This window comes from Cupressus sempervirens, chromosome 1 (genome assembly GCF_028749045.1).
Source record: "Cupressus sempervirens isolate cs-2001-9-10 chromosome 1, ASM2874904v1, whole genome shotgun sequence".
Taxonomy (NCBI): Eukaryota; Viridiplantae; Streptophyta; class Pinopsida; order Cupressales; family Cupressaceae; genus Cupressus; species Cupressus sempervirens.
In genome coordinates, this window is record NC_143118.1 from 165,900,363 (window position 1) to 165,925,854 (window position 25,492).

At 31.9% G+C, this 25,492-nt stretch overlaps 1 long non-coding RNA gene across 1 annotated transcript; it reads right to left on the reverse strand.

The window, feature by feature from the left end:
- Positions 1-1,720: 1,720 nt before the first annotated feature.
- Positions 1,721-22,985, reverse strand: LOC149576668 (uncharacterized). The gene is made up of 2 exons (XR_016361978.1): positions 22,685-22,985; positions 1,721-2,036 (listed from the first exon to the last, which is right to left on the reverse strand). It is a non-coding gene; the product is annotated as an uncharacterized LOC149576668 (long non-coding RNA).
- Between the last annotated feature and the right edge of the window lie 2,507 nt (positions 22,986-25,492).

Sequence of the window (25,492 nt, forward strand, 5' to 3'; positions counted from 1 at the left end):
TATATTTGGCCTCCTTTACCCTGTATATTTGGCCCTTATACATTTGGTGACCTTTAGTTTTGTTCTTAGAATTTTGTCTCAACTATTAGTACATAATTTTTGTAGACCCCAAAATTTTATAGTTATCAAAAAAGAGATTCTCTAAGAGGAAGTATTTTATAAGTTTGATTGAATGTTTGATTTCAGGCATAGAATATGTATCGGGGTAATATTATACATACATACATACATACATACATACGTATATATAAGTATAATTTTCAAATTGGGCAGTATGTCTTCTAGCAACAATTGTGCTCTCTCTTTGCCCTTGTGCATTCATCTCTATCTTCCTTGTTGTTCTCTTTGAGACTCATTTTAGAGGATTTATCGTATTCTGACCCCTTCTTCTCATGGGGTCTCTTTTTGCTACTTTTCATTGAGAGTTGTATTTCGATCATTTTGTTGTCAAGCCCATGTTATTGGACTTGAGTTTACATAACACTTTTATGGTTTTGGAGTGCGGTTATCTACCTAGATTTTTTGTGATTCTTTCTCTTCATTATATTCCTAATAATAGAGACAAATGAATAGTTTATATACATAATAATATTATATCATAATTTGTGAAAAAAATTGTGATTATGCCTATTATGTTTAACTAATAGTTTTATGAGCTCATAGTTTATGGCAGAATGCAAAAAGCAAGGTGTTTTCAACCAATCCATCTAATCTTTTAGAACAAGATGGTTATAGCTTAATCAGTCAGATTATATCTCACCATGAAATACATATATCTTGGTCAGATGGAAGGCAAGGAAGACTTGATAAATCCCTTCAATGAGTAATGAAACAAATATTTCAATAAACAATATAATAGTGGGGTATGCCCCTTTTAACATGTAAAAGAGTAAATGATGAAAGTCCTAGTCAGGACTGTAGTTTTTCTTCTTCATTCTTTCCTACCAGTGCCTGTTTGAATGAAGAACTTGTAACTTATCTTTTTTTAAAATAATATAATTAAATGGCTTGGGTTTTTTTACCAATCAATTTTTTTTATCTTATAGAATTTTGTATTCATTTATTTAAAATATTTTAATTTAATACAAAGTAAAAAATAAATAAAATAAAACATAATAATACAAAATAGTTTATTTCTAAAAGTATCCACACATACATATATATTTAAATAATTGTTTATCTATATAATTTTAAACATAAAAGAGTATTTAAAATATTCAATAAATATTAGCATTTAAATTTTCCTTATAAATCTGGCATGCATTGAAACCAATAATAGATTTGACCAATAAACAATGATGTGACAACATTGATGAAGAGGCCAAAAAAAGATGACATGATCAAATGAAAAGTAGGGGGCAAAGTATACATGTCATTGTATGGGCATCCAACCAAGACAGATCTCGTGGCTGAAAAATCGATGCCATAAATCACAGACAACACCCTCCTACTCATAATAATTTAATTCTCCCAAGTTGGGCCAATTTTAAGCATCAGATAATAAAGAAGAAATCAAGCTTGAAAAATTAAGTAAATTTTGACTACTTAACACTTTTAGCATAGGAATCAAGTCTTAGTGTATGATTTTTAAGCCATTTGGCCAAGTTGGTAACCAACCTCATAAAAGATTCAGACTAGCCTTGAAATCCAACAAGTAATTTTGCTCATCTTGTAAACACCTAGCTAAAAGTTGGAAATAAAAATGCAGTATCACTACCCATATCAACAAAGATCCACATTCCATAGACATATTGAATGAAAGGGGATACATTGTACATTCAAGAAGTGTACATTCTAATTTCTCCAATGATGTCTATAAATAAGTAAATGACTACACTCATGTTGCTTCTTTCACATTTGTTCTCCAAAATTGTGTAGGTCTTAGTCAAACTATAGTTTCCATTTGAAATCCATTATCTATAGTAAACAATTAATACTTAAGGGAGGGATTTTATAGGACGAGCTTAGACTCTATTGAAGTAGGTGGCTCCATGATAATTTTTGGAGGGGGTTAGAAATTTGATTAGAATCCTTTCCTACAAAATAGGAGCCAAAATGAGATGGGGATAATGACACATAAATTTAAACTCTTCAAATGATATTCATGGGATCACTAGCTTCCTTAAATTTAAGAGCTAAACTTTTAAAGCTGAAACTATTTTTTTCTTTTAAAACATCTTTAAATACTCTTAAAAACTCTCAGCGGCCATTTACTCTATTTTAAAGAAATGCCCTTCCATAGGACCCAACCTAAATTAGCTCAAGAGTTTTCAAGTCATAGTCAAACTATATTTTCCTTTTGAGATCCATTCTCCATAGTAGAAAATTAATAACCAAGTACATTCTTACATTTGATATTTGTGTTGTCAATTGAATGGTTGAGCTTCATATTGAATTTGTGAAGTTAGAGAAATAACGTTCACCTAAGAAATTAGCAAAGCTTGATCCATCTTCTAATATAGAGAAATTGGCTTTAAAGAAGATACAAAATTATGTTTTCCTAAGAAATCACCAAAACTTAATCACCTAGACTTAGAATAAGAAAACAATTTACCCCCCACTCTTACGTGAAGAAAACAAGATAATAATGTCTAGTGCGATAACTGTAAATGACATTTGCGGCATAAATATCCATGTCAACAACATTTATCTACAGTTTTAAACAATAAATAAATAAAAAATTCCTACCCACATCCACCTTAAACAAAACTGGATATATTGGCCTCTTTTTTGACTGAATATTATTAGTTTGTACCATGACAACCATATAGTTTAATTAAAATTTATTATAATATTTTTGCTAACCAATAGGAACAAAGAAATTTTTAATGTGTTAAACAAGTTATATAGTTTTAACATTTTTACATATTTTTAACTTGTATTAAATGTTAATTATTTGAAATTTTAGTGGATGTAAAGAAAAAATGTAAGGAGAAAAATATTTTTCATTAGAAAACTTACCTAATTTTCATACTTTCAATACATTAAATCAATTTATTGAATGAGTTGTCATTTCCATACTTCTAATACATTAAATCAATTCATTAAATGATTTGTCAACTTATTTATGTAATTATTTAATTCAATTATAATATTTTTGCTAACCAATTGAAACAATTTTTTTTTTTAATGTGTCAAACAAGTTATATAGTTTTAACATTTCTACAATTTTTTTTTTGATGGAGGTCATCCACAAACAAGTTTTAGGTACCCAATATGGGCCCACGCATGCCTGAAACCTCTTCGACTAAGAGCCAAGGACTAAGGAACATCCATGCTGCCAAATTCGCCTGGGGCACGATCTCAACCTCATGCTTTATGATGTCTTCGAACCTTGCACTCAACAAGACTTGATCTCTGGTTGGCTCTTCGTAAGCCATTCAACTTCACCAATAGACCAAAAATGCTATTGAATGTAAGAAAAAAAGGTGAGGAGAACATGAATCTTTTTTACAATTAAAAAAAAAGAAGCTAATTTTTATACTTCTAATACATTAAATCAATTAATGAAACGAGTGATTATTTCCATAGATCCAATGCATTAAATCAATTCATTAAATGAGTTGTTAATTTTTGACATGACACCCATCATAATATTTTTTTATAAATTTGACTAAAAGCTTATGTTAGAGTAAATGATTAATTTAATTTAATTATTTAAATTACCTTTACTCCCTTCTTAAGATTTCACTTTATGCACATGCATTTCCATTTAATAATTAAATGACATTTACCTTGTAGAGTTTTACGATCTCCTTTATTAGGATTGATCCTTTGTATTTTCATTCATTCTTTTAGTCTTATAATATATTCTTCCATATTTTCAAAGCCAAACCCTTTCCTTCTCTTGTCTTTTTCTTCTCTGTGACAGGTTCTTACATTCAGGCGTTCTATTGGATGTGTGGATTTGTTCTCATCAAATCCTTAATGGTATCAAAGATGGAATTGTTGTAGCTCATTTTTATTTGGAGAAAAAGAGGAACAAGGGTTTGACAAATCATATATAGTTGTTTTTCAAGTATTTTTTGTAAAAAATAGGGGGGTCTCTGAATTTTAGAGAACTTTGAGGGCAAACAAACCTCACAGTTGGATTCAAAGGTCATCAAAACCCCTATTTCTATATAAAATTTATTGGCCAACTTTGCATTCTGAGGCAAAACAAATTTGCGTACCAAGGTCATACAACCCTTGGCATGCAAGATGAGATGGAAAATTGAAGAAAAAAGTTTAGAAGTTTAAAAATAATTTTAAAAATGCTTTTTAAAAACACAAGCAGTTTGTTTTTACCATAATAGTTAGCAAAACTATTGGTAGTTTGTTTAACCTCCAACGATCACCTCAAACAGCTTTATCACCGCCGCTGTTGAGCTCCACCATCGCTGTCAAGCACCACCACCACCTTGGCAATGGGCCACCACCACCCAGAAACACCTTCCTTCTATCACATGGGTGGCCAAGGGTTGATTGTTTAGCCCCTTGGCAATTTGTTTGGGGATTTTAGAAAAAAATTGCACTTCTAGAGGCCCTATTGGTTTTTTGGCTCTAAGTTGAGCATACAAAGGCATTTTTGGGAAAATGAGATATCATAGGAATCCTGATTCTGTGATGGACATAATGATGAAGGTATTTTAAAGAATTTATTCTCCAATTTTATGCATTATTTTTTAGTCAAAGTCCAATGATTCTTTCTACATTCTGAGGGGCATAACTTGCTCATTTTAGCTCTGTCTTTCGATCTGACAGAAGCATCTAAAAGATCTTCTTGAGAACTTTCTAGATTCTCTATTATTTTCATCTGTATTTTTCAAAGGAACATGTGATTCTTAAACTGAATCTTTTTGTTATTTTCTCTTATACACATTCTTTTTGGCATCCAAGATTCAATTTTTTAAATTTTATGGGGTTTTTTATATAATTTTTTTTGTCATTTACATCAGTAAACTAGAAATTTCCAAAAAAATCAAACACCTTTTAAAACAATGGAGGAAACCTCTTCTTGTCTTGTCCCTCTAAACCCACATAACTATTATACATGGACATCTTCTATGACATGGCTTCTCTATTCAAAGGATTTGTGATCTTGTTTAGATAAAGTACAACTAATTTTTTAGAGGCCTTTTGAGGTAATGTAACACATTTTTAAGATGGATGAGGCCATGGGTTTGATTTGTTTGAATGTTTTAGACAATTTGCAGTTTGATCTTGATGGGTTGAATTCCCCTCGAGAAATGTGGGCCAAGTTCAAGGACTTATTTGGTACCATCAATGAGTTCAGGGAACTTCACATTGAGGCAGAGATTTCATCGCTTGTACCAAATGTTTTTACCTCTATTGAGGACTTTTTGATGAGGTATAAACAACATATATCTTTATTATAGTGGTGTGGAAAAGTGAAGACTAATAAGGAGTGTATTTATCTGATACTATCAAAGCTTCAGGGAAACCTTCAAATTTTCTCTTCTACCTTCCATTCCACTATGGATACTTTGGGTTCTAGATTTACCATGCACACTTTTGAGGTATTCTGTGATAAATTGACTAGAGAGAAAGCCAATCGTTCATAGCTGGACTCTCTCATAGGACCAAAGAACCAAACAATGCTTTCTCAGACATCTATAGGGAAGCAGAAGAAGAAACCAAAGCCCAAATCAGATACAATAGGTGGTGAGAGTTCCTCCAAGTCTTCTCCTAGATTAGATGCTCAAGAAACTACTCCAAAGGGTAAAACTTCTGAGTCTGGTGATTTTTCCTCCAAGACTAAGAAGTTTACAGGTGGTCCTTACAGTTTTTTTGGCAAGGAAGGACATCCAATTTCTAGGTGTTGTAAACTTACAATTAGAACAATTGTTGTTTTGTCATTGATGTCAAATTTATTAATGAGACATATTTCTACATAATCTAAATGTCATATCTATTTGATTGATGAAGAGGATTTGAGAAGTTGATCATAACTATAGTACCTAGAGAAAAGGTTGAAGTTATGCAAAGGGAGTTATAATGGACACTTGATTAGATAGAGTTTGATAAAGAAAAGCAATTGTTTATGTCAAGAAATCTAAGCCAAGCAGAGTAAAAGAGTAAAATACCAAAGAGTGATGAGTAATGTTACTGTCAATCAAGATATAGTTAGTGTCAAACAAATCTACTATTGACTGAGAATTAGTATCGATTGAGCAAGATAGTTGATGCTAATCCAAAAAGCATTATAGAGATCGAGTATTTTAGTGATGATCAAGCATCAAAATTTAGAGATTGTTGAGTGACACTAAGAGAAGAATTTCAAGGAAATTATGAGATCAAGCCAACACAGTTGATTTCTTGGGAGATGTAAATTATATTGAAGATAAGATTGATGAGTTGGATCATTAAATTCAAGGTGAAGATTAGGTAGATACCTAATAGATAGATTCTAGAGAAGTTTCTAGAGGATAATCAAGAAGATAGAAAAATATAATGAATCAAGTTGAAATCAATCATAAACCCTAAGATCTAGAGTAGAAATAGAAAATGTTAAAGAAAGAATTGCCTATTTAAAGAGGTACAAAGCTGAACAAATTATCGATCAATTAGGGAGTCGAGAGATTGAAGAAGTGTAAGTGTATAAGGCACATACATATAGAGGTGGATTAGTGCTGCAGTGGCAGAGAAGAGAAATGCCACAGGAGGCAACATTGTTGAAAATGTAATAGGAAATTTAATGTTATGTTTTAAATGCTTTTAGTTTTTGAAGTTTGTAATAACATCCTACATGTGGTGGCATACCTAGAGTAGCAGTTCGATAAGCTCTCCAGATATAGCCACCTAGGACCAGGTGTGTGGATCTTAAATTAGAATAGTTTTTAATTCGTAGGTGGAGTGTTTAATGATTTTCAGAATCCAAGAATAGGTAGTAGGCAGTTTTTTGGAATATTCTTGATTTAGGAAATGACTGTCTAATATTGGTAGGAAAAGAACGTTTCAGATCCTGATCTTTTTTTGGATAGAAGACATTTTCTTTTCTAAATAGAAAGAAAACGTTTCACATCCTTTAATTAGAGAAAGAGAGTCAGTTTTAAATGAAAGCCAGTCAGCTATGTAAGAGACGAATCAAATTTGGAGAGATATGGAATGTTTTTTCATTTTGTCTTTGTGCAAGTTTTCCATGGTCTGAGTTTTGAACGGATTTTTCTTATCTTCTCACTGGAAACAAGTTGATAGTTTGCAAACGATTAAAAAGTTTTAGTTTTGGGTCGAATTTGGTATGTTTGGAGAAAATTAGTCTCAGTGCGTGGGTAATATCTCCCAAATGTACTGTTGGATTTTCATGAGCTTTGGATATGTTATTATAGGTCTAATTACGCCCATCTTCACTAGAGCGATTGAAGAGTTTTGATCTGGTTCAAAAGTTATACATGTTTGTTCACAGGTCTATCTAGAGACAACAAGAAGCAATGTTTTGCAGAAAAATGTACTCTGATGCGTGGTCAATATTTTGGGTTTGAATTGTTGGATTTCTCTAAAAAAATTATATGTTGTTTGAAACCTAGTTACACCAAATCTCAATAGTTGGATTGAGTAAATCTTTTTTGATTCAAAAGTTATTCATGTCTGAGTGTAGGTCTATCTGGAGGCAGCAAGAAGAAATTTTGGGGGATTTATTTTCAAAGTTTTGTTTTGAATCTGATTTTAGTGTGTGATCCTGAAGGTTGTAGATGCCCCTTGAAGCAACTCAGTTGAATGACTAATTCCTCCTGAGTTTTCCAAGGTGTGGCTCTACATCAATTAGAAATGCATGTGTGTGAGTGAATAAGATAAAGGAGGAAGCTTGTAGATATGATGTTGTTATTGAGAGGTGAATCAAAGTAGAAGGATTAAGTGTTTATGAGATGGAGTGGATTGATTTCTTGAAGGTCATCCAAGAAAATCAAGATCAGAGATGTCAATGGAAGGCTTATTAGTAAACCAACATAAGGACCGAATAAAGATCTAAACCTACAAAAGTGAGTTGTAATCATAGATCAAAACCTATTGTTTTCTTGCTTATCATTATAAATAGTTTGTATTGAAATCCTTTTAACAGAGGTTGACCTAACAGTCATTTGAAGACTTAATAGTCTGTGTAAATCCTTTAACAAGGTGACACTCTAATGGAATAATCAAAGTCCTCTAACAAGGCCACTTCTAATAGGGTGATTAAATCCTTTAACAAGGTCACATTTAACATTGTGTTTTGTAACCTTTAATAGGGTTGACTCCTAATAGGGCTCACTTTGAAAGAGTGAAAAAGAGTGACATGTTGCTGGTTGTTTTCCCAAATTGGGTTTCCATGTAAAAATCCTAATGTCAAAAAATTGATGAATGATTTATGTGTGTTTACATTTGATAATGTTTACATTATGAAATGCACGTTATGTTTATGAGATTCTTACAGTATAAACTAAGTAACAGTAGGATAAATAGACCATTGAGGTGTTAAATTGTTAAATTGTTCAAGTGGTACATATTGATCTTGAGTAACTGATTCACCCCCCCCCCCCCCCCCCCCCCCCCCTCAGTTATTCTAAACATTTCTAATAATTGGTATAAGATATTAGTGCTTATAGAGAAAAGTTTGAAGGTACTTAAAGATAAAGATCATTACTCATAAGAGAGATGTACCCAAGCTAAACAAGGAGAACTTTCCTACATGGCAGACCTTGATGAAGTTACACATATCTAATATTATTGATGGTGTTGTTAACTTTCTAAGCAATATATATGTAAAGATAACAACTACTCCTTTGACTGCTGATCAACTGAAACATAAGTTAGAACACAACCAAGCAATGTTGGAGATTGCAACCTCAACCTTAAGCTATGCCTAGTTTGATAACCTAAAATATTGTGATAGTGCAAACAAGATGTGGGAAAGATTGAAGACCATATATGGAGGTGATGACAATGTCCTAAGAGCCAAGTCAAAAAGCTTGAGAGGTAAATTTGATGACATGAGAATGATAGAAGGTGAGAACATTGTGCAATACTACATAAGAGTTAAAAATGTTGTTAATGCTATTCAAGGTGAAAATGGAGAATCAAAGATAAAACTGTGATATGTAAGGTATTGAGGACTCTACTCCCTATCTATACCATTAGAGTCTCTGTAATTCAAGAACTGAGATGCATGCTAGGTAACAATTTGCACTCCAAAGTGGTAATAATTTGCACTCCAAAGAGGTAACAATTTGACAATGTCCTAAGAGCTAAGTCAGAAAGCTTGAGAGATAAATTTGATGACATGAGAATGGTAGAAGGTGAGAACATAGTGCAATACTACACAAGAGTTTAAAATGTTGTTAATGCTATTCAAGGTGAAAATGGAGAATCAAAGATAAAACTGTAATAAGTAAGGTATTGCGGACTCTACTCCCTATCTATACCATTAGAGTCTCTACAATCAAAGAATTGAGATGCATGCTAGGTAACAATTTGACCTTAGAAGGTGTCATTGAAATACTTACTACTTTTGAGATGTATTACTTTGATAACTACACAACTTCTACTATTGAATCTACTTTCAACTCACAATTAGTTCTTATTAAGAAGAAAGAAAAACATTTGAAGAGTGAAAGTGATAGTTCTAATGATGAGATTGATGAATTTGAAGCCCTCATTGTAAAAAGGTTTAGAAGAGGAAGAAGTAAATACAAAGGTAAATTACCTATCATCTATTTTTCATGCAACAAAGTTGATCATAGTGTTGCTAGATGTCCTAATAGGGAAGATAAGGATGAAAGGAAGGAAAGAAAGTATAAAGGAAGAAGATATGAAAAAGACTACAAGAGAAGCAAGGACAAAAAAGGTAAGAAATATTGTTATATTTTTGAAGAAAGAACTAACATTGAGTCTAAGAGTAATGATGATGAAGTTGTCTATGTTGCTATGAAATAAGATTTTGATGAAGATGAGAAAACTATATTAATTTCTTATGTGAACAAAAGTGACAGATGGATAATCGATAGTGGATGTTCCAATCATATTACTGGTGATAAAGACAAATTTGAAAATATTGGTCCATATAATGGTGAATGTGTTAAATTTGGTAATGATATCCCATGTCTTATAAAAGGTAAAAGTATTATTCAACTGACTGACAAGATAACATGTGATAATGTTTACTAGGTTGAAGGACTTAATTATATTTTTTTGAGTGTTTCACAAATAAATAAATCAGGTTATAGAGTTGAATTTCATAATAGAAAGGCCAAGATACATGATGGTGATGGTAAGCTAAGTAGAACTAGTGAGCAAACAAGAGGTAACTTATTCTATCTAGACCTATCAAGTGAGACATGTTTGTTTACAGAACAAGAAGATGTTTGGTTATGGCACAAAATATTATTTCATGTGAACTTTGAAAATTTGGTGAATACCAGTAAAATAAAGAAAGTAAGAGGTTTGCCTAAACTAAAGAAGCTTGACAATGCTATGTATAAACAATGTCAATTGGGAAATATGACCAAGTCTAGTTTTAAGAGAAAAACATACACTACTAGTGATATTTTGGAATTGGTTCATACTGACCTATGTGGACCAATTGATGGTCAAAGTTATTGTGGAGATAAATTCTTCATTCAATTTGTGTATGACTACTTTAGAATGATGACTGTGATGATTTTTAATGCTAAATCTAATGCTTTTTAGTTATTTAAGTGGTATTTAGCTAGATTTAAAAAAGAAACAAGGAAGAGTTTGAAGTGTTTGAGATTTGACAGAGGTGGTAAATTTATTTTACGTGAGTTCAATACATTCTACAATGACAGAGGAATCAAAATATAGATGTCAGCACCAAAGACCCCTCCTCAGAATTGAATAACTAAAAGGAGAAACAAATCAATAGTGGACTGTGTAGGAACATTAATGATGAAGAAGAGTGTATCAAAAAAATATTGGAGAGAAGTGGTTATTACTATTTTCTATACCCTAAATAGAGTACAAGTCAAGAAAGGTACAAATGCTACACCTTTTGAACTATGGTATGGTTATGCTCCTAATGTTAAATATTTAAAAATCTTTGGTAGTAGATGTTATATACTAAAAGATTATAGTAATGGAAATCTAGATGCAAAGAGTGATGAACCTGTGTATTCCTAGGTTATTTCACCAAAAGAAAAGCTTATAAGTGTTTAAATTCTAACACTAACAAAGTTGTAGAAAGTGAAAATGTAAAAGTTGATGAGTTTGCAAAAAGAAGTGACACTTATGTAATGAAGAACCTAAAGACTATAGTACATTCATCTATGTGGATTATTATTCTCCCAATACTCAAAGTGAACAAATAAATTTAGCTGCAAGTTCCCATTAGACAAGAAATGATGGAGTACAAATTCAAATTATTGAGCAACAGAGAGTGGGTGCCCAACAATATACTGAAGATTTTGAGTCAAAGATAAGAAATTTTGATCATTAGATAGAAAATGTCGAGCATATAGAACATGAACAAAAACTAGAACAAGGAAGAGGAAATGAGCCAGAGATTATTTTTCTAGATGAACCTGACAAAGAACCAAGAAGGAAACTACCTGTGCTAGCAAAATGTGTGAGAAGACATTACAAACCTGATCAAATCATTGGATATGCTGAATTAAGTGTTATGACAAGAAGAAAACTCAAAGGTGACACATACTTATTATGTGGGTTTGAGCCTAAGACAGTAATAGATGCTTTAGACAATGAAGTTTGGATACAGTCAATGAATGAAGAAATTGACCAGATTGAGAAGAAAAAGACTTGGACTTTGATGCCATGACCTAAGGAATTTTTTTTTATAGGAACAAAGTGAGTTTTTAGGAAAAAACTAAATGAGAATGGTGAAGTAACAAGAAAAAATGCAAGATTGGTATGCAAGGGTTATGCACAAGAAGGAGTTGATTATGGAAAAATATTTTCTCTAGTGGCAAGACTTGAAGGAGTCTAAATTTTGCTTGTATATTCAACCTACAAGAATTTCAAGGTATATCAAATGGATGTCAAATCTACATTTTTAAATGGTATACTTGAGGAAGAAGTGTACATTGAACAACCAAAAGGTTTTGTAGATCCAAAAAAGAAGAACATAGTATGTAAACTAAACAAAGCCCTTTATGGATTGAAGCAAGCCCCATGAGCATGGTGTGAAAGATTACATAACTATTTGGTGAAAATTGGTTTTGAAGGGACAAATGATAATAATAACCTATATTTGAATAATGGCAAGAAGAATGAAGTACTATTATCTGAAATATTTGTTGATGATATTATATTTGGAGGAAGAGAAAAATTATACAAATCATTTGTTGATGAAATGAAGAAGGAATTTGAAATGTCTATGTTTGGTGAAATCAAATTCTTTGTTGGATTACAAGTATGTCAGATGAAGATTCATATTTTCATAACACAATCCAAATACATCAAGGAGATACTAAAGACTTTTGGTATGGAAGATTCAATGCCAGTGAGTACACCTATGTTTACAAAACATAACTATCTAAGAATGATGATTCTATAGATGTGAATTAGACCATATATAGATCCATGATTGGAAAAACACAATATGTTGTTCAGAATAGGGCAAATATTGCTTTGGGAGTTGGGATAGTTGCGCGATTTCCAGAAAATACTAAAGAGAATCACATGATGGTTGTAAAAAGGATATTGAGATAATCTAAAAAGTACAAAAGGCTATGGATTATATTCCAAGAGAAATGATAGATTTGAGGTTTTCACTGACTCAGATTGGGTAGGAAATATGGATGATAGAAAAAGCACTAGTGGAGGTACAGTCTTTCTAGGAAAGAAATTGGTGTCGTGAACAAGCAAGAAGAAAAATTGTATTTCCCAATCAATAGCTAAAGCTAAGTATTTGGTAGCTGTAGTGAATCGTTCAAACATAATATGGATTAAAAAATTGCTAAAATGTATAAAGAAGAGATTGCAGATCCAATGGTTATCTATTGTGATAACAAAAGTGTCATAAACATTTCAAAGACTCTAGTGATGTACACAAAGACAAAGAACCTTACTATCAAGTATCACTACTTGAGAGAATTAGTTCAAGACAAATAAGTGAAGCTAGAATATGTGAATACCAAGGAACAAATTGCTGATATATTCACAAAACCCTTGCCCAAGGATGCTCATGAATATCTTAGAGGTAAACTAGGGGTGATTCCCCTAACCAAATCTACTTAACAAGACAAGGTGCATTGCATCACGTGCTAATCAAAATATCCTACATCGTGGTGTAATACAACTCTATTTTGGGACATGCCTAAGGTAGAATAATTTAGTCCAACATAAATAAATCAGTCATTGATAGATGAAATGAATTACCCATACATGCAAAATCTACATAATTTAGATGTATCAAGAGTTTGAAGTTGAGATAGCTAAACATATTTGGCATTGTTGTCAAAGAGGGAGAGTATAATTAAAGAGGGATAGATTCCTTAAAGAGGCAAACATTGAGAGAAATTTAGAAAAGAAAGTCAGAGTGAAATATTTTTGATTGTATGGTAACTAAGCTATTACTAGTATTGAGATATTTGAGATGTTGTTATCAATGTCAAAGAGGGAGATTGTTGGAAACTTACAATTGGAATAATTTTTGTTTTTTCATTGATCTCAAATCTATTGATGAGACATATTGCTACCTAATCTAAATGCCATATCTCTTTGATTGATGAAGAGGATTTCAGAAGTTGATCATAACTATAGCACCTAGATGAAAGGTTGAAGTTATGAAAAGGGAGTTACAATGGATATTTGATTAGATAAACTTTGATAAAGCAAAGTAATTATTTATGTCAAGAAAGATAAGCCAAGCCAAGTAACAGAGTAAAATACTAATGAGTGTTGAGTAATACTAGTGTCAACTAAGCTACAATTAGTGCTGAGAAAATATAGTGTTGATCGAGCATTATTATTTACCTAGAAAGATGATTAATGCTAAGTTAGAAAGCTTTACAATGACCAAGTATTTTAGTGGTGACCAAGTATCAGAGTTTAGAGATTGTTGAGTGACAGTAAGAGAATAATTTCAAGGAAATCATAAGATCAATCTGACATGGTTGATTTCTTGGGAGATGTAAATTGTGTTCAAGATAATATTGATGAGTTGAATCATTAAATTCAAGGTGAAGATTAGGTAGAGACCTAACAGATGGATTCTAGAGAAGTTTCTAAAGGACAATCAAGAAGATGGACAAATATAATGAATCAAGTTGACCTTGATCATAAACCCTAAGATCTACAGTAAAATGGAAAAATGGTGAAGAAAGAATTGCCTATTTAAAGAGGTACAGAGCTAAACAAATTATCAATATATTAGGGAATAAAGAGATCAGAGAATTATAAGTGTATAATGCACATACATACAGTGGTGGATCAGAAATGCACAAGTGTGTGAGTGAATACAAAGCTAAAGGAGGAAGATTGTAGATATGATGTTGTTATTGATATGTGTATTACAAAATAAGGGTTAAGTGTTGATGAGAAGAGTGGAATAATTGTTTGAAAAGTGTCAAAGAAAATCAAAATCAAAGATGCCAATAGAAGGCTTATTAGTAAAACAACATAAGGACCAAATAGAGATCTGAAATGGAAAAAAGTGAGTTGTAATCATAGATCAAAACCTACTATTTTCTTTCTTATCATTGTAAACAATTTGTATTGAAATCCTTTTAACAGAGGTTGACCTAATAGTCATTTGGAGACTTAATAGTTTGTGTAAATCCTTTAACAAGGTGACGTTCTAATGGAATGATCAAAGTCCATTGACAAGAGCACTTCTCATAGAGTGATAAATCCTTTAACAAGGTCACATTTAACTATGCTTTTTGTAACCTTTAATAGGGTTGGCTCCTAAAAGGGCTCACTTTGAAAGAGTGACATGTTGATGGTGGTTTTTCCCAAATTGGGTTTCCATGTAATCAAAATTATGATGAATGGTTTATGTGTATTTACATTATGCAATACAAGTTGTGTTAATGAAAGTCTATAGTATAGATCAAGAAAAAATAGAATAAAAAAAATAGTGAAGTGTTAATTGTTTAATTGTTCAAGTGGTACATATTGACTTTGAGTAATTTGAAAATGAATTACCAGCCCTACAATGCCCTACAATTCGCCAGGGGGGCAAATTCATTAAATGGAAATGTTGGCTGGTTCAAGTTGGCCCCATAGACTCGGGCGGGTCTCACTTCCGATATTCTTTTTACCGCCCCCCCCTCCACCCCTCTTTATTCTAAATATTTCTAATTGAAAATGCCTTGAGGCTTTAGAGGAGGTCATGCAGTAGCATAGTATTGCTTCTGTGAAGCCACCACCTCCTCCTTCAAGGAAAGAACATGGTCTTTCTAGACAAGAATTGTCTTCATTAGCTACTTGGATTCTTGATTCAAGTGCTTTCCACCATATGACACACTCACTTGATTTGGTTACCTCACTTTCTTAGAGTGTTACTACACAAATTGAAATTGGTGACTCCACACAACTTTTAGTTTTAGGTTTAGGTACTATCTCTTTAGAGGGTGGTTCACTAGGGGTATTCTCTTTATTCCTGCTATTTCTACAAATCTCTTATCTGTCTTTCAAATTTTTCATTCTATCTATGGTAAGAAAGTTGAGTTCTCACCACATGATGTGGTTATTTGATATCTCCATGATCCTAACTTGTTTGTTTCTATTAGGAGTGTTGATTTTCAATCTCGCTTATATCAGTTTGATGGCTTTGAGAGCTCTGATTCTACAGGTGTTTCTATTATTGCTGATGAAAACATAGTGAGAAAGATTTGGCATGACCATTTTGTCTATGTTAACTATAGATATCTAGAGAAGATGAGTGCACATGAGCTAGTGATTGGGCTACCTCAAATCTCTTTTATCAACAGTGTTTATAAAGGCTTTGCACTTAGAAAATATCATAGAGATCCATTTTTGATATGTAGTTCCACCCGTGCCAAGGCACCATTAGAGTTGATACACAATGATATTATGTCATTCCCCAATCCATACTTTTCAAGTACTCAATATGTTCTTACCTTTTTATAGATGACTTCTCTAGATGCACATGGTTGTACTTTTTGAAGTACGAGTATGATGTCTTTGATTAATTTTGAATATTCAAGGCATTTGTGGAGAAGAAGGTTGGTATTTTTTTTAGCTGTATACACACTAACAATGGCATGGAATATATGTGAATTAGTCTTTCAAAGATTTTTGTACTGAGTATGGTTTACAACATCAATTCACATTTCCCCACATCCCTCAATAGAATGGGGTTGTAGGGAGAAAGAATAGGACATTATAGTTGATGGCCAATTGTATGATAAACTCTCAATCTACGAGATCTTAATTTTGGGCTAAGGCTATCAATTGTGCTAACTATATTCAAAATTGGATGCCTCACAAGGAATTGTGACACTTTACTCTCGAGAAGGTTTGGACTCATGTCAAGCTTGATGTTTCTACATTCTGTATTTTTAGTAGTGAGGCTTGGAAATTTATTCCAGATGCTTAGAGGAAATCCATGGAGAGGAAGAGCCTACCACTAATTTTTTTGGATACTCTAAGGATATGAAATCATATAGGTTATTTGATCCTGATTCCATAGAGGTCTTATTTCAACAAGATGTCCAGTTTGATGAGAGTTATCCTCAGATGTAGCCTTTATCACCAGCTTCTCTCTCACTACCTAGTAATTCCTCTTCTCCTCTACAAGATTGTGTATCCTCTAAGGAATATCTTGATGTTGATCCCCCTTCACTACATCCACCAGATGTTCAATGAGTTCCCAAGTGGGCTTGTGATATTATTGATGCAACATGACCTATGGCAAGAGATCCTTTAGATTCTTGTCGCACTCATGCTCAGACATCTAGTATTGGACTATCGAGTCATATCATTTTAGATGATCCATATATTTTTTCATAGGGGACAAGATAGTTAGTGTGGGATAGGGCTATGGATTAGGAGTAATCTTCTTTGATGAAGAAGCACACATGGGATCTTTGTCCTCTTCCAAAAGGAAGAAAGTTGATTCAATGCTGGTGTTTTTTTCCATGTCAAGTATGTTGTAGATGGTTCTATTGATAGGTACAAGGAATGTCTTATTGCAAAGGGATTTTCATAGGTTGAGGGTATTGATTAATCTAAGATCTTTTCTCCTATTGCCAAGATGAATTCTACATACCTTGTACTCTCTCTTGTAGTTTCTCAGGGATGGACACTATTTAAGATGGACGTTAAGAATCTACATGAGGAGATCTATATGGAGCAACCTCATAGTTTTGTGTAGGAATGTTCTATGGTATGCAAGCTTCAGAGGTATTTATATGCTCTCAAAAAAGCCCTTTTGGCTTGGTATGAGAAGATGAATTCCTTTTTTGTTGATACAGTTCACTCAGTGTCATTTCGATCCTATAGAGTACATTTAGCATCATGGGACATAGTTATTGATACTTGTAATATATGTAAATGATCTCATCATTACAGGTACCTCATCCTCTATAATTTAGAGTGTTCAACGAGTTTTGAGAGAGAAGTTTGAGATGATAGACCTTGGACTCCTGCTCTATTTTTTGGGCCTACAGGTTATTTAGTCTTAGGATGGTATAACCACACTCCAGCAGAAGTATGCTCTTGATATGATTAAGAGATTCAACATTCTTGATTGCAAGTCTTCTCCCACACCTTTTCAATTGAGTGTTTACTCTATCTACCACTTGCACTACTACTATAGTGGATTCCACTTTATATAGACATCTTTTGGGTAGTTTATTATACTTGACACACAAAAGTCATGATGTTTCCTTTGCGATTGGACTTTTCTCTAGATTCTCACATGATCCAGATGAGAGTCATTGAAAAGATTTAAAACATATCTTGAGGTATATATGGGGTACTACATGTTATGGCATTCACTACACATTAGGGGATCCTCACATTATTGGTTAGATAGACTCAGATTGGGCTGGTGATAATGATGATCAAAACTCTGCTTTTGGATTTTTTTCTGTTTTGGTTTTGGCCCTATCACATGGTCTTGCAAGAAGAAACATTATCATGCATTATCATCTATAGAGTTAGAGTACATGGAAGTTGTTCTAGCTAGTCAAGAGGTTTTATGGCTTCAATAGTTGATGACGGAATTTGGATTTCTTCTTGATAGTTCTACCTTTCTTTGGTGTGACAATCAGAGTGCTATACACATTTCCCATGACCCAGTCGAGCATTAGAGGACCAAGCACATTGATATTTACATTTACTTCATCGAACATTTGATTCATGATGGCTCTCTTAGCTTGGAGTACATTCCCACTGCTGAGCAGGTTGCAGACATATTCACTAAACCTTTTGCATACTCACAGTATCTTCAATTGCATTCTATGCTTGGGTGAAGGAAGTTGTCCTTGGGGGGTCTTAGTGATGAGTCCTTCCTTCCTTCTTTTCTAATTTTTAGCTTCTTCTATCTCTTTTTGGAGTAGGTTTTTTTCATGTGGTTTCCCTATTTCTCCATTTTTCAAAGATTTGGTTGTGTTGGGTACCTCATTATGCCATGTTTTTGGGACCCATTTATGCTTTTAACATTGTAGTTTCCTTTCTTTTTCCACATTTTTTGTAGCTGAATTGTTTCTCATCTTAAGGGGGGTGTTAGAGTAAAGGATTAATTTCATTTCATTTATTAAATTACCTTAGCTCCCTTCTTAAGATTTCACTTTATAAACATGCATTTTTATTTAATAATTAAATATTAATTATTAAATGTTATTTACCTCTTAGTGTTTCCCTATTAGGGTTTTACATCTCCTTTATTAGGATTGATCATTTGTATTTTCATTCACACTTTTACTCTGATAATATATTCTTCCATATTTTCAGAGCCAAACCCTTGCCTTCTCTTATCTTTTTCTTCTATGTTACAGGTTCTTGCATGTAGGTGTTCTACTAGATATGTGGATTTGTTCTCATCGAATCCTTCAGCTTAGGTAATAAAAAGTGTTTTCATACATTAAAACTCATGATTAAACACTTCTTACAATAATAATCAACAACTAGATGAATTATTATTATTTTAAGATTAAAATTTGAGATCTATTAATGTTATTTTTTATTTCTTAACAAAACTTTTTTAATTTGTTACAAGAATATAAAATAATTATTTAATAAATTGTTAATGTGATTATTTTAAAATTACATATTTAATGATTCTTTTCTTTTAATTTAATAGAAATATAAAAAAAATTTAAAGTAAATATTATTATTGTAGTTAATAATTTTTGAAGTATTTAATATATTGGTTGAAAACTTCAATTTTTTTAAAAACTTACAATAACTCTCCATCTATTACAACACATTATTTTTCAACTATCTTCTTATATCTAATGTTTTATATTAGTATATTTTTCCATGGTCTCCAAAATAGTCCAACTAATAAAAACGTTAGCGAGATGTATTTTCTATGAATCACTTGTGATCTCTATCTTCATATTTATTACTTCGAGTATCATTCTCTCTTGTCTCTACTTGTAGTCATCTATCTCCAACTATTCTTCATTTCTATTGTCATCTATATATCTCCATTTTTCTCCATCTCTAACAATTGACAAGAACTTTGATGCATTGCATCTCTTGTTAAAACAATTGTAATTGACTAAAAATGTGTCATTTTATTAAAAATTACTAGATTAGTCACACAATATTCCTCCTTTCATCCATGTGTTGTATATGAGATGATCTTTTTTAAGGGCCTAAGAAATCAGGATTCTCATTGAATTTTCTATCTTAGAGAAAATTAATTTGACCTAAGAATTCGACACAACTTAACCCCATTCTAACTTGTAAAAAACATGTATGGGAGGCTTCTCTTAAAATCTTGTTGATACTCTTTTGGGACATTCCATGATTATTTTTAGTAATTTGATAGGACAAATGAAATATAAAATAATAAAAATATTAATTACTTGGAAGTTAAAATCTATATATGATTGATAAGTGTAAAAAGAATTAGGAGGACAATTTTTAGTTATATCTTGATTACATTTGTCTAAACTTTCAAACTAAAAAATAAAGATTGCTATTATTGATGAAAATATTGTAATTAATGTGTAGCTTTGTTTTGTTTAGAAGACCCCTCCTTTCTTAAATTAGATCTTAAATCATCTATGAGACCTTGTACTTTATCACAAGAACCTTTTGACAATCAAGTGAGGCCTATATCTCTTCATGTGACCTTAACCTTATTCCACACATTTAGAGAATACATTCTTTTAAATGTAAAGATGAGAGCCAACTTTATAATTAGTTATGTATATACCTCTCTCAGAATTTATTATATATAATTATAATAGTACTATTTAAAGATTATGAAAAAAAATTAAAGTTTTAAAAAAATTAATGTGTTTTTGCACAAAATTTTATATATTCCAATTTATTATGCTAAAAGATATTTTAAATATAAGTTACAAAACAAAATCATTGTGTAAATATGAAAACAATTTTTTTAAATTGTTTTTTTGATAATGTGTATGGTCAATTTAATGCATTAACAATATTAACATGTTGTAGATAGGAAAAAATGTATTCGACCCAACACAAAAAGAAAAGGCATAAAAAATGCACATTTCAAGGTTAAATCAAACACAAAAATGAAAGACAAACCAAGAAATATGCCAAGGTAACCATCTAAGATTTGATTGCCAAAATTTATGGCCTAAGTTCAAATTGGATTCAAACATGTTGGAAAGAAAGATCACAAATGAACATCCTCAATAATACTTGATATATGGTTATCATGACCAAAGACAATACACTTTGGTTAATGAAAATACATTAGAATGAATTGATGTGTAACTAGGATCATTTTAATACTCCAAACCACATTATTCCCCAAATAATTTTCCATGTAATGAATAATGTTTATAACATGATTGAGATTTGAAAATAATTTTCAAATGAATGTCTTTAATTTATAATTATAAACAAAATAGACCTTTAGATAAGGAATGCATAATTTAATGTTAAATATAAATGAATAAAAAATTAGACTAACACGTCTATGAATATGTGAGCATGAATATGGATATGACATGTAAAAAGGAATCCATGCAATTGAATACATCAATAAATGTGCTACTATTGATATATGCAATTTAATACATCAACAAAAAGTCTAGTATTGATATCATGGTGCTTGCATCCTTCAAGACCTCCTCATGCTTTAACTTGTGAAAAATATTTCTTTGATTAATGATAAAATTGACATCCCTAAGGTTGTGATAATTTTTGTACATGTCTCAAATTCAATTCCATTCTTTTAGATAATTTCCTTTTTGTACCATCATCTAAATCATTTTGTTGTCACTCATTCTAGTCAACTCCATCCATCTTTCATATCACATTATACTTTACTCTTTATATTCTATGAAGTGTTGCATGTCATCTTTCATTAAATCAAATCTAGTTCCCACATATTCGAAAGATGCAAATTACCATCAATTTTGTGAGATCCTTGAAATAATTACCTAACTCTCTAGGCCCACCCATCATTGTCTATTGCTCAATTTGATGCCTTGGTAAGTTAATCTATCAATTTCTATCTCTAGGCCCACCCATCATTGTCAATTATTTTCTCTCAAAGTGGTTGGAACTTAAATATTGACTAATCATGATTCAAAATAAAGAGGACAAAATGGACAAGGGTTTAGAGAAACTAATCTACTTTTAACACCTATAAACGATGATAAAAATGGGTAGTATCTTGATAAATTCATTCCTCAAACCAAGCTATGTGTTTCCATAATATTTACCCAAATACCCAATACTGGCACAACCCAAAAGAAGATCAATTGAACTAGTGCTTTAGTAAGTTCAACTTAACATACATTGCAATGTACAATAAGAAAACTAAAAATGGTAGGAACTAAGGAATTCATTGCGTATCTTCATATTTCTCCACTATAATCATTGAATCTTAAGTAAAAATTGAGAAGTAGAAATCATGCAAAATGTTGAAAAAAAACAATAAGATATTCGATATCTTTAATAAAGATTATATTTTAATTTAAGATATTCTTGGAAGAAACCTCATCCTATAGTACTTTCTATAGCCGATCTTCTATCTAATACAAATGAGAAGGCTAAGCCTTTATTTATATCTTCCAATTACAAATTAAGGACCCAAAATGATTCTAAATCAACATCTAAAATAATTTAATGAAAATCCTAATTGGGGTAGTTACACCTATTACCTTCATATATTTAATGCCTTCCATTTGAAAAAAATATAAATCTTTAACTATATATCCTTTAATTAATGAACCAATGAAAAGATTAATTATAGATGTTACTTATTTTTCACATCTCAAACACATAGAGATGATTGCGTTTTGCAACTAAGGGGTATATTTGGTTATTTTTGGTTTCATGATCAAATGTCTTCTAAACTAAATGAACGGTGAAATTAAACTACTAAAAGAAGTCAAAATGCTAATAAAAATGAACAAATCATTCATTTTCAAATGTATTACATCAAAAACATATAACTTTGTTTGCAATTACAAGTTCTTTTGATACAAAAAGAAAAGTGAAAATACTTCACAAAAGCTATGGACAACTATATATGAAAATAGATACAAGTAAATGAAAATATGCAAGAAAGGCATGTGGTAGATAAAGGACAGGGACCTACCTTTGCTTAGTGTAGTGATGAATGCCCATACATTTTTAGAGGATCTCCCTATCTTTCTTGTCATCTTCATCTTCAAAGAGCTCCTCACAAATAGTTTCATATAGGGAGACAAGAAATGGTGTTAGAGAAGCAAAGGTCTCACTCCTATACCTCCTAATCAAGAAACAAATGCATGTTATTTAGATAAATGCATCAAACAAAAGAAAAGAAAGCATCAAAGCTTCATGTTTTCATGTTTTAATTAATGAGTTTGTTTTATCTACAAGGGAAGTTACACATTTATAATTCATCATCACATGGGGTCAACTCATCACCCATGAGGGTTGAGCCCAATGTGCCAATGAATAATAGATATGCAATAATAAGATGACAAACAATATTCAAGGACTAAAGGTTGTTAAAAGATCACATAGTAAAGATCAGAGCATAAAGAGTAGATAATATAATTGAGTAATAAAAGTAAATATAGATGTGTCAATCAATGTTATAGGGTTACAACAAATATCACAACCAATATAGTGGTGATGATCATAGATGCTAATATTATAGGGAGCTAGTGAGGTAGGTGAGTGATATTTACATTTGTCATTAATGAGAGTTCTTGATAAATGTGCATCATGTAATAAAAATAATAATAATGACAATGGGAAAAAGTTCACATCACAAAATGAGATCTATAATGAAAAAGATTAGTATCCAATAAACGTGATGCATGAAATTATTGATTTTCATAGTAATATTACACAGAGAATTACCAAGGCATTAAGAGTAATCATGAACATGAGGGATTATAGAGAATATCATGGATGCAATGCCATAAAGCTATTAAAATAAGAAGATAAATACCAAATCCTATTCAAGGCATACCATGAAGTAAGGGTTTACAAGATCCTAGGATCCCTTATGAAAACTTACCGTACATTGATGTATGGAAAAGTGTCATATGGAGTTTTAAGGGGTCCTTGGACACATTAATGCATCCTAAGACATTTTAGGACCCCTTATCATACATTAGTGTATGGTAAGGGATCAAAGGAGTTCATAAGGTGTCCTAAACACCTTATTATACATTAGTGTATGGTAAGGGTGTGTAAGGAGTCTTAAGGGATACTAGGACACATTAATGTGTCATATGACCCCTTAAACCCCCTTAGGGATCATAAGAGTTCTTAAGGGATATGTGTCCTAGAAATCCTTGAGAATTATTGAGAACCCTTACCATAAACCAATTTATTGTAAGGGGTCATAACGGTTCTAAGGGGTCCTAGGAAAAATTAATATGTCCCAGAACCACTTGAGATCCCTTAGGACCCCTTTCCATACATTAAAGGTAAGGGGTTGTAAGATGTCATATGGAACATTATTAGTGAAAATGGGTCCTAGGATACATTAATGTGATATAAGCTCCCTAAGGACCAATTTTGCCTAAGACCCCTTAAGATTCCCTAAGAACCTTTTGTTAGAAAGTGAATTCCACTGACATATCTAAGGGGTGTGGATGGGGATATATGTAACAAAATTAAATTAACTTTATCAAATCCAATTATAATAACCAATATATGTAACAAACATAGGATAAGAATCATGCACAATAAAACAAGTTTTGTTAACTAGGGAAGCCCTTGTTATATGATGTACTAATATAAAAATTCCTTGCAAAAGTATATAACTCTATTAAGAGCTAATTGCATACAATTAGTACATGTGGGTCTCTCTTAAGATAATTTGAATCCTTGCTAGAAGATTCCAACCCTATTAGGAGTTGATAGGAAGCCAAATCAACCCATTACCCAAATGGCTTTAGAGCTATTACCATTAATAAATCTCTAGGATAATATATGCAAGGGTGCACTAACCAATATAACAAATTCTTTGCCTATACAAATCCTTTGAAGTTCTCAACACATTTTGATCATCATCTTCTACTCTAATCTAATGAAATGCACATTCACTAGCCAAATCAATAATGCAATACAATGGTTATTGTCTTACAACCAAGAACAAAATATTTCCTTTTATACCTTGTCCTAATAAATAATTGAGTTGGCCTTGGGGCTTTCTCAATGTACAATAAATAATATAGGACCTCACTATAATACATATTACATTATATTTACACATCCCAAAATAATATAACCAAAAAGTTAATAGAGAGTGAATAAATCACATGTTCATGATCACGAACATGTCTTCAATCATAATCCAAGCCCACTCAACCAAATTCCACCTCACTTAACAAATAAAATTGACTTACTAGTAAGCAATTTCCTGTGTACTGCCATATGACTAGTCTCCACATATTCATCTAAAACTCATACAATCCTTTAGATAACTTTATATGCACATGGATATATAATCTGGACATATCCACAAACTTGACTCTAATCTTGTAGAACTAGGTTCTCCATATTCTATCCTCACTGTAAAAATATGCCTCTGCAACTCTAACAATCATAACTAGAATACATATATGTTAACATTCGTGAATGAGACACATAAGCAATCAATCCAAGTGTCAACCACTCAATCGTCTCTCTAAACATGCCAACAATCTATCCCTTTTTGGAATATCTTCAACATTTATGCTAACACCATAAAATAATATATTGTAAATGGTCCTAAGAATTTTTAGGATGGATTAGACCCCTTACCAACCCTTAGGATCCCTTACCATAGATTAGTGAGCTTGGTAAGGGGTCTTAAGGGTTTCTAGGACAAATTAATCTGTCCTAGGACCTCTTGACCATAATTACAACCCATGAGGTGTATGATATATGGTTCTAAAGGGTCCTAAGGGGTCACAAGTTG